The following is an 11299-nucleotide window of genomic DNA, read 5'->3' as shown; positions in this document are numbered from 1 at the left end:
TGCTCTGTTGGGCACATTCTTCAAAATTCGCTGGCCATGCAGGCATTCAGAAAACTTACGAGTTTATCACCAGGTCCTACTGGTGGCCGTCCCTCAAACAGGATGTACAGGACTTTGTCTCCTCTTGTGCTAAATGTGCTCAGCACAAGACCAGCCGTCAGTCTCCTCCTGGGCAATTGATGCCACTGTCAGTGCCACATCGTCCTTGGACGCATATCTCTATGGACTTTGTAACTGATCTTCCAGAGTCTGACAAGTTCACCACCATCTGGGTGATTGTTGACCGGTTCACCAAGATGGCTCACTTCGTTCCCCTCACCGGCCTTCCGTCAGCTTCCAAGCTGTCCCAGCTCTTCATCAAAGAGATATTCAAGCTTCATGGGCTGCCTCTTGAAATCATCTCCGATAGAGGAGTCCAATTCGTAGCCAAGTTCTGGCGAAGCCTGTGCTCCCTGCTTCAAATCAAGTTAAAGTTTTCCACAGCCTACCACCCTCAAACCAATGGCCAAACGGAGAGGGTGAATCAGGACCTTGAAGCATTTCTCCGCACATATGTCTCTTCTTCCCAAGATGACTGGGCTCAACTCCTTCCATGGGCAGAGTTCTGCCATAATAACCAATATCATTCTTCATCAAATGTCACTCCATTCCTTGCCAATTATGGGTTTCATCCTCGAGTTCCTGACTTCAGTCTGCAACCTGTGTCCTCTGTTCCAGCGGTCGACACGACCATCCGGCAATTCGTCAAATCCTGGAAGCTCATTCGTTCTTCACTTCTGAAGGCTTCAAGCAGGTACAAAAAATTTGCCGACAGGAAACGCAGAGTGTGCCAGCCCTCCGTCCAGGAGATCGTGTCTGGTTGTCAACTAAGAATCTTCGATTGAGAGTGCCATCGATGAAGTTCGCTCCCCGATATATTGGTCCTTTCCCAGTTGAGCGAGTCGTCAATCCAGTAGCTTACAAGCTCAAGTTGCCGCCCTATTTGAAAGTGCCAGCTACATTCCACATTTCGCTGCTCAAGCCGCTGGTCTTGAATCGCTTTCATTCCAAGCTCCCCAAGGCTCCTAAGGTTTGCACCCAGCGTGGAACAGAATATGAGGTCAGTAAGATCTTGGACTCTCGCATCCGATATGGTCGTCTGCAATATCTGATCGATTGGAAGGGCTACGGCCCCGAAGAGCGATCATGGACCAATGCCATCGATGTCCATGCTCCCAGACTCATCCGGGCGTTCCACTCCAAGTTTCCCCGCAAGCCTAAAAGGTGTCCTGGGGCCACCCTTAAAGGGGGGGGTGCTGTCACGATCCGAGCTGTCAGACAGACTTTCCTACCGGCTAAGTGCCTCCGCAGGTTCAGCTTGCGGTCCAGACGTCATCCCTGCCGGCGTCCTGTCTCCCAGTGACAGTCCCCAGTGCACGGCAATCCACCTGTCCGCCGCCATTGCTCCCAGTATCCAGCATGGTGTGCACAAACACACTTTCCCGCCATAGCAGACATGGGGGCTGCCAAGTTCTTCCCAGTCACATGTCTGTGCTGTCCAATCCTGTTGGTTCTGATCTCCCTGTCATACTTCCTCGGCCAATCCTGGCCACCCAGTGGGGATAAGTATGCTGGGAGCTCTCAGAACCATTGCTAGTGCTTCAGTTGTCTCCAGTGTATGGTCAGCTGTCCTTGTCTCCGTGCAAGTGTATTTATCTGCTGGTGTTGTCTTCCAGGCTGCAGTGTGTTCCAGGTTGTTCCATCTCCTGTGAAGTCCAGGTTATTCCACCGCCTGTGATCCTGCCTCTCAGCCCAGCGACCAAGCCTAGCTCCGGGACTCTGGTCCTTCCGATGCTCCAGCATCATCCACCATCGATGTTGCATCGCTAATCCGATATTCCGGATCTCCTGCTTCCGTCCGTCATTCCGGACCCACAGTCATCTCCCGTCCGTCATTCCGGACCCACAGTCATCTCCCGTCCGTCATTCCGGACCCACAGTCATCTCCATATCCGATATCCGGATCCGATGTTCCACCATCGATACCATTCATCATATCTGTAAAGTATTGCAATCTGCATGAACTGTCATTATTCCTGCATACTTTACTGTCTGTCATTATTACAACCATCTGCAAATAAACTCCGGTTGTATTTTACCTCTGACTGCTTATTGGCTCTGGGTGCACTGTCGCGCACTCCATGCGCAAGGGTCCTCTCCAACCTTCCCGGTCCAGGTCCCCACCAGAGGTCTCAGTCTCGTCGACTAAGCCCCCTGGTGTGACACAGATTACCGTATGCCCTTTGGAGGGAGGAAGTTCGCAGATAAAGTCCATAGACAGGTGGGACCATGGTTCTGTTGGTATGGCTAGAGGTAGAAGAGGACCGGCAGGGGACGTTCTGGAGGACTTATGCTGAGCGCATTTTACACAGGAGGCAACAAAGCTGGTTACATCGCAACGAATGGTAAGCCACCAGTATGAACGCAACAGGAACATTAAGGTCTTTTGTGCCCCCGTATGCCCTGCAAAACGGGAAGCGTGTGCCCAGGACAGCACTCTCTTGCGGAGATTGAGAGGAACGAAGGTCTTGCCTGGTGGGGGTGAAGGCTGGACTGTTACTTGAGCAAAGACCAGCGGATCGAGGATTGGTCGAGGCGGAGTCTCAAGGTCTGCTGGGGTTTCGAAAGAGCGTGAAAGAGCATCGGCCTTGGCATTCATCGTCCCGGGTCTGAATCTGATTTGAAAATTGAAACGTTCGAAGAACATGGCCCAGCGGGCTTGACGAGCTGTAAGACATTGGGCGTGCTTGAGGAATGAGAGATTCTTATGGTCGGAATATACAGTGATTTTATGTCGTGCCCCCTCCAGGAGGTACCGCCACTCCTCCAATGCTGATTTGACTGCCAGTAACTCCTGCTCCCCAATGGGGTAATTCTTTTCCGCTGGAAGAAACTTCTTGGAGAAGAAGGCACATGGGTGAAGTTCCTGGTCCTCCCCTCTCTGCGACAAGATTGCCCCTACCCCTTCTGAGGATGCGTCCACCTCGAGAATGAAGGGTTTGTCTAGGTTTGGCTGGAGAAGGATTGGGGCGGAGATAAAAGCATTCTTTAGTTGCTGGAAGGCTTGAGAGGCCTCAGGTGACCACTGACTTGGATCTGACCCCTTACGGGTTAGAGCAGTAAGAGGTGCAGCAAGGGTGGAGAAGTTCCGGATGAAGCGACGATAATAATTTGAAAAGCCCAGGAACCTCTGGATGCCTTTGAGCGTGGTGGGGGCTGTCCAGTCTAGGATGGCTTTTACTTTTTCTGGATCCATCTCTATCCCAGTGCTGGAGAGGATGTGGCCGAGGAATGAAATGGAGGTGACCTCAAAGACGCACTTGTCTAGCTTGCAGTATAGTTTATTTTGGCGAAGACGCCGCAGGACTTCAGATACTGTTTGACGATGGAGATGGAGGTTAGACGAGAAGATGAGGATGTCATTGAGATACACCACAATGGAATGATACAGCAAATCTCGAAATATGTCGTTTACAAATTGTTGGAAGACGGCTGGAGCGTTGCAAAGACCAAATGGCATCACCAGGTATTCGTAGTGGCCGTCTCGGGTGTTGAAAGCCGTCTTCCACTCATCTCCAGAACGGATCCGGATCAAGTTGTACGCCCCTCTTAGATCCAGTTTAGTAAAAATAGAAGCCCCTCGGATCTTGTCAAAAAGTTCGGTGATAAGGGGTAAAGGATAGCGGTTCTTGATCGTGATATCGTTCAGACCCCTGTAGTCGATACACGGCCGGAGAGTTCCATCTTTTTACTTCGCCGCTCCGGCTGGCGAAGTAGATGGGCGAATGAACCCTTTATTCAAGTTCTCACGAATGTAGTCAGACATAACCTTGGTCTCAGGTAGAGACAAGGGGTAGATGCGGCCCCGAGGTGGACACTTCCCAGGCATCAACTCAATCGGACAGTCCCAGGGACGATGAGGCGGCAGGGTATCGGCACCTCCCTTGCTGAAGACGTCAGAAAAAGAAGAATATGGTGTGGGTATCGACAAGGGTGAAGCTGGTGAAGACGAAAGACTGGGGCCTCCCTCTTCTTGAGGATTAGTTTGATGGAGTGGAATGACACGAGGCATGCAAGTAGTTAGGCAGTTCGTACCCCAGGCTTTGATCTCCATACTGGACCAATCAATATGAGGATTGTGTTTAGCAAGCCATGGTAGGCCCAGGACTACCTGGTGTGACGACTGAGGAAGGACCAAAAACTCTAGAGTCTCTTGATGTAAAGCACCCACGAGAACCGTCACAGGATTGGTTTGAAGAGTGATTTGCCCACTGCTGATGCGACTCCCATCTACTGCAGTGAGGACCAAGGGATGGGCCAAAGGTTGCACCGCCAAGGAATGTTGAAAGACGAAAGAAGAAGAAAGGAAGTTTCCAGCCGCTCCGGAATCTAGTAAGGCCTGAATCTTGATTTTCCCCTGAGGGCACACAAGGGTAACCGGAATGGTGGAAACCGTTGAGGAGGGAGATGAAAGCAGGACTCCTAACCTGACCTCCCTCGGGGAGGTTAGGAGCGGTCGTTTCCCGGACGCAGTGGACAGGAAGACAGCAGATGAGCGGAAGAACCGCAGTACATGCAAAGATTCTCTCGACGTCTACGGGATTTTTCTTCTAAGGAGAGCCGGGAGCGGTTGATCTGCATGGGTTCATCTGGGGGTGTAGTTGTGGAGGAACCTGGTCTAGGAACAGGAACAGCGTTGGTGGTGAAACGAGAGCGGAGACGATCGGAGCGATTTCTCTCTAGTTGACGCTCCTGCATCCGTAGATCTACTTTGTTGCACAAGGAGATGAGTTCAACCAAAGTAGCAGGAGAGTCACGGGTAGTTAATTCGTCCTTGATACGACCTGCCAGCCCATTCCAGAAGGCGGAGACGAGAGCCTCTTCGTTCCATTTTAATTCCGAAGCCAGAGTCTGGAACTGCACAACATATTGTCCCACTGATCGACTACCCTGGCGAATCCTCAGGATCTCAGTAGCGGCAGAAGACACTCTGCCAGGTTCGTCGAAGATGCGACGGAAAGAGGTAATGAAAGCTTCATAGTCATTGAGCAGGGGATCAGCGCGTTCCCAGAGAGGGGACACCCAGTCCAGAGCTGACCCTGCCAGGAGAGACACAATATATGCCACTTTTGCCTTGGAGGTAGGGAAGTGAGATGACTGTAAGGTGAAATGAACATCGCATTGGTTCAGAAACCCACGGCATCCCTTCGGTGAACCATCATATTTGCTGGGGGTTGATAATTGCATATGATGAGGAACTACGGGTCCAGGTATAGGAACAGGAACTGGAACCTCTGGTGCTGCAGTCACAGAAACTGAGGGAGCCGCCTGGGGCGGAGACAAGGCCTGAAGAAATTGAGCCACTTGGCGTTGGGTAGCCTCTACTTGCTCCAGACGAGCCACGATGCTGTGAAATGCGTCCGCCATGGAAGCCTGTTCTTCACCCGACTCCATCGGGTCAGTACAAACTGTCACAACTGAAGGGCTGGATGAAGTCGTGTGGTGTGTAGCAACCGGAGACGGACCAGAGGAGGAATGATTAAATAGTGCAGGTTTAATAATAGAATTCATAAATGGAACAATACACACTTGAATACTTTCTTTAAGTGGCAGTTAGTGATAAATAATAATTGAGCCAGCACGGCACTTTGAAAGAAGAAAGTTCATTTAAATAATGACAGTTCAAGGCACTGAGGACGGCAGGCTAGGGTCTTGAAGAATGAGAGGATCCGGAAAGAGAATGTACTTGATGGTATGAAGGATCCTTGAAGACTGAAAGAAGATGGATGATGACTGAAGAATGAAGAATTTGCTTGGAAGCAGAAGACTTGAAGAGCGAGGCCAGGGAGCTCAGGGATGCAGGCAGGAACCAGACTGTGGAGAGAACTGGCAGCGATGGGGTTAAGTAAAACCTGGATCAACCACAGAGCACTGGAAGCAAGGCACCAAGTCAGGAGAGGTGAGTCAGAGAGCCGGAGTCAGCTGGGAGCTGTGAACGCCTCTGGAGACTCTTTGTACTGACACTGAACAGGCCTAGGCAGATCCCCTATATCCCTAGAGGGCGGCTGCCATTGGCTGTCAGGTCAGTATGGGCGGAAACCTCAGACATGAGCCAATCTGCTATTTGCCCTTAACCAAGATGGCGGCGCCGGCCTCCCTACAGCACACACCGCTACACTTGCCGGCGTCCCACGCTGCCTGCTGCCCACCAGACTGCCGCTGCCTGCTGCCGCTGACCTGGAGACCACTACACGCTAGCCGACGGCGGGCGCGGACGGGTGAGTAGTATGCCCGCCGCGCACCACCGCGGCTGCGTGTGACAACGGTACTGTGACCAGGGCCGGTGCTAGGGTGTCCGGCGCCCCCCTGCAAACTATATATTTGCGCCCTCCCATATTCAATAAAGGGACAGTGCACACAAATAAAGGGTGCAGTATCCTAAGGAAGGGTCATAGATGCACTATAGTACCACCAATTTAATTACACCATAAAGTAGCACAATTTAAATTCACACATGGTGCCTCTGATTCACAATACACCACACAGTAGTGTACTGGGCAGGGATAGGGGGCAGATCCTGGGCAAGGATAGGGGGCAGATACTGGGAAGGAGGGGGGGGACAGGTGCTGAGCAGGGAGATGGGGGGGGGGACAGATACTGGGCAGGGATGGGGAGACAGATGCTGGGAATTGAGAGGGAGGACAAATGCTGGGCAGGGAGAGGGGGAGGTACTGGCTAGGGAGAGGGGGACAGATGAGGAGAGAGAGGCTGCAGAGAGGCAGGAGCTACAGAGACAGAGGAGGCAAGGTGCTGAGTGCAGTAACTTACAGAGGAAGCCATGTTCTGTGGGATCCTCATGCTGCTTTCACACCGCAAAACCTGCTCAGACCAGGTATTTTAAATGGTTTTTGAAACGGGTCAGAACAAGTTTAACCCCTTTCACACCGCATGTAAATAAAAAAGAGGGGGTATACAGCGCTGGGTTATTCTGAATGATGACCAAACACAGTTTATATAGTAAAATACAAATACATTTATTTCACATACAACAAATAAAGAGAGTACTCTCTAAGAAAAAAAATATAGAATACATATACTTAAAAAATATATATTGCGCAATGAATAAAAAAAAAGGGGGGGGGGGGGGGTTCAAATATAGTCAATGCCAGCACTTAGCTCCAGAAAGTGAATGAGGTAGTTCATGGGCCAATAAATTGGTATGTAGTTACCACCATTAATGGTCAAAACATCAGGGTCTCATCTGGGGACCTGGAGATGGTTCCGGTTAAATTCCCGGCTTGTCGGTCCAATGTGCCTCGGGTGGAATAGAGCAGGAGTGGTGGGTGGATGATGGAATGACCACCGCCGTGAATCACTGCCAAAGGAGGTGTGGACCTGTGCCTCAGGTGGAATAGAGCAGGAATGGTGGGTGGATGATGGAATAACCACCGTCGTGAATCACTGCCAAAGGAGGTGTGGACCTGTGAGGCCCAGGATGGTGGAAGCTGGCTCCGGGATGAGTTCACTGCTGTGGAGCCTGGTGCAAGGTGGTGTTAGGCTCTCGATTAGGGCCCAGGTGGAAGGTAGGGCTTCAGTTAGTGTCAGGGTCTTTGATATGGCTCAACGCGTTTCGACGTATCAGCACGTCTTCATCAGGAGCAGTAATGTAGTAACAGTAACACCACATGTAAATACCTGGTCTAAAGCAGGTTTGCGGTGTGAAAGCAATACAGTGAAAAGCGGTAAAGCCGGAGAGACAGTCCGACACAGGCAGCAGCAGCAGCTACCAGCCAATCCCTTGTCCCCCTATACCGCAGCCCCTCTCTGCCAGCCAATCCCCTGTCCCGCTATACCGCAGCCCTTCTCTGCCAACCAATCCTGATGTGCTGATGTTGAGAGGGACGGCAGCGGTGCAGCTGATGGAGAGCGGGCAGGGGGGCGCATGGTGAGGTGATTGGGGGCATCACCTCACCATGCGCCCCCCTGCCCGCTCTCCATCAGCTGCACCGCTGGCTGCTCTCCGTCCCTCTAATCATCAGCACACCCTGCGCTGCTGCCTGTGTCGGACTGTCTCAGCGCCGTCTCTCCCACCAGCACAGAGGGCGAGGAGGCAGCGGGACATCCACGTCATGCTCCCGCTGCCCGCACTCCGCTGCTGCCGCGCTCCGGAACCGGTGAGTCAGGGCAGACAGCCGCCCGCCCCCCAGCCCGAGCCGCCTGTCCCGCTCACCTCCTCGGCGCAGGACTGCGCCGTCAGCAGTAGGTGCAGCCCCTGCTCTCACCCCGGGAAGGGCAGGACACAGTGCCCCAGCGGACACTTGCAGGGACCCCCTGCCCCCAGCGCAACCATTCCCTTCCCTGCGCTGGGGGGGGTAAGAGTACCGTTTCAGACACGTTCTAGACACCAAATAAACGGGTCTGAAATGGGTAGGACCCTCCATATTTACCGTTTCAAAAAAACTTTTTTTTTGGAAACGGTAAAATCACTCAGCACCTTTCAGACCGCACACATTACCGTTTTGAAACGGTAAAAAAACGGCAATATAACGGTTAATATGTGCGGTCTGAAAGGGGCATCAGTGTTCCAGGGGTCAGTGGAGAATGATAGGCTCCACCAATCAGGGGTTTTCTTCTAATCGGTATGTGCCAAGCTCCTCCAATCACTGCTCGGCACATGCTGTCCCGACCCTGATGCAGAGATCAGGGGGATCAATGCCCACATAAGTAGTGCCCCTTAAATGTAATGCCAACAGCGCTGCCACTTAAAACACTCACAGTAGTATTGCCCCTTATACATAACTCCCAGTAGTGTTAGTTAGTGCAGATGGGCATCTGATGGGCAAAAAGAGGGGGACAGATCTGAAGAGAGAGGGGCAGATGCTAGGGAGAGAGAGGGGGGTTTAGATGTGGGGAGATGGGGTACAGATGCTGGGCAGGGAGAGGGGGGCAGATACTGTGCAGGAGGGGGGCAGAGGCTGGGCAGGGAGAGGGGGCAGATACTGGGCAGGGAGAGGGATGACAGATGTTGGACAGGGAGAGGGTGGCAGATACTGGGTGGGAGGGGGGACAGATGCTGGGAAGGGAGATGGGGGACAGATACTGGGCAGGAGTGGGGACAGGTTCTGAGCAGGGAGAGGAAGGCAGATACTGGGCAGGGATAGGGGGGCAGATACTGGGCAGGGATAGGGAGTCAGATCCTGGGCAGGGATAGGGGGGCAGATACTGGGAAGGAGGGGGGACAGGTGCTGAGCAGGGAGAGGGGGGACAGGTACTGGGTAGGAGTGGGGACAGGTGCTGAGCAGGGAGATGGGGGGGACAGATACTGGGCAGGGATGGGGAGACAGATTCTGGGCATTGAGAGGGGGACAAATGCTGGGCAGGGAGGGGGGGAGGTACTGGCTAGGGAAAGGGGGACAGATGCTGGGTAAGGAAGGGGTAGTACAGATGAGGAGGGAGAGAGAGAGAGGCTGCAGAGAGGCAGGAGCTACAGAGACAGAGGAGGCAAGGTGCCTAGATGCAGTAACTTACAGAGGAAGCCATGTGCTGTGGGATCCTCTGTGTTCCAGGGGTCAGTGGAGAATGATTGGCTCCACCAATCAGGGGGAGGGGTTTAGCACCGCAGTGAGGAAAAATGGTGCAGACCAGGACTTCCCCTGCTGGTGCTGCTGTCCTCCTGAGTGTCCCAACCCCACTGCTGCTGCTTCTCTCATCCCTCTCTCCCCTCTGCTGCCAGCACTGCTGCCTGGCTGTCACACACTGTGACAGGCTATTTTCGGAAAAAGTGCAATTTCGTCCATTTTATTGGGGGGAAAAAATCACCCAAAAAATATTGCATCCTATTAAATGTCACCCATATTGTATAATTAAAATGGTATGTTACATTACAAACAAACTAAAGCTAAACTAATTTGTACAATATTGTGCTTACTATCTTCTGCCTTCTCTTCAAAGGCATCCTCATTGGCATCTATGGGGGTGTTCTCCATTTCTGGATGGATGCTGGCTGGTTCCAGATTGAGAGGTGAAGGGCTCCTCCATGGCTTGGAGGATGGGGGACAGGTCTTTGAAGAGGGATAGAGGTGGAATGGGGGATGGAGTTTGGTTTTGGAGGTGGGGGGGGGGGGGTATCCCAGTTGGATGGATATAGAACACATGTATTCTGTTGCACTTTACATAGAGTATTTGGCCATTTACATCAATTCCTGCCCATGGGGAGCTTTCAATTTCCATCCCTACTACATGTACACACATGTACATTCTCGTTAGGATTGATTTTGTTTGGAGCTAATTAATCTACCAGTATATATTTGGGTTGTGAAAGGAAACCGAAGAACCCAGAGAAAACCCACGCAAGTGCAGGGAGAATATACAAACCACACATTTAGGTCCTGCCCTGCGTAATGTGAATAAACAGCAATACAGAGTGCTATTATATGAATAAGGAGCAATAGAATGTTGTATAATGTGAATAATGAGCAGGAGAATGAGGTGTAATGTGAATAAGCAGCCATACAGTGGCCACACCCATATTTGGGCCCTAGAGCCTACAGCAGAGGTGGGCAACAGGTGGCCCGCGGGTCGGATGCGGCCCGCGAGATGCTTAGGTCTGGCCCGCCGCACTGACATATATTACTATGACAAGCGGCCGGACTATAGCCGCTTGTCAGCGCCAGGAAAGACCTAACATAAGCTTTGCATTATGATTACTTTTTCACTGCTGCCGCCGCCGCCGTTAGTGCCTGCCACGCACAGCATTACTGGGAGCGTGGGAGGGGACGTGATGACGTGGCAGCCGCCTCCTCGCCATTGGTTGGCACGGCCGCGTCACCGTGTCCCCTCCCACGCTCCCAGAAATGCTGTGCGCGGCAATCACAGACGGGCATTAACAGCGGCGGCGGCAGCAGCAGTGACAAAGTAAGCATACTGCAAAGCTTATGATGTCTAGACCTCATCAATAGAGAGGCAGGGGGAGGCTGGATGTTTCACACGATGAGGGCACATTAAATCTCCCACCACCCGTCTCCACTCTGATTCCCCCTACTTGTTGCCTTTATACAGTGCAGCACAACTTCCTGTGGTAAAACATCTCCACCTATGGCCATTTATTGATTTTTCCTTTGAGCTATAATGATGATTTTGTGAAAAACATATTTGCCGGTGTGAGGTGTTGGTTGTGTATTTGAACTTCAGTGTCAATGTGCCGCCGCCCTCACCACAAAACTAAAACACGTACAATGTTCTCCATTGGTTTACTTTTGGT

The sequence above is a fragment of the Crinia signifera genome, chromosome 1 (assembly GCF_055691185.1).
Source record: "Crinia signifera chromosome 1, ASM5569118v1, whole genome shotgun sequence".
In the NCBI taxonomy this organism is placed as follows: Eukaryota; Metazoa; Chordata; class Amphibia; order Anura; family Myobatrachidae; genus Crinia; species Crinia signifera.
Note: the sequence above shows the minus strand (reverse complement) of the source record.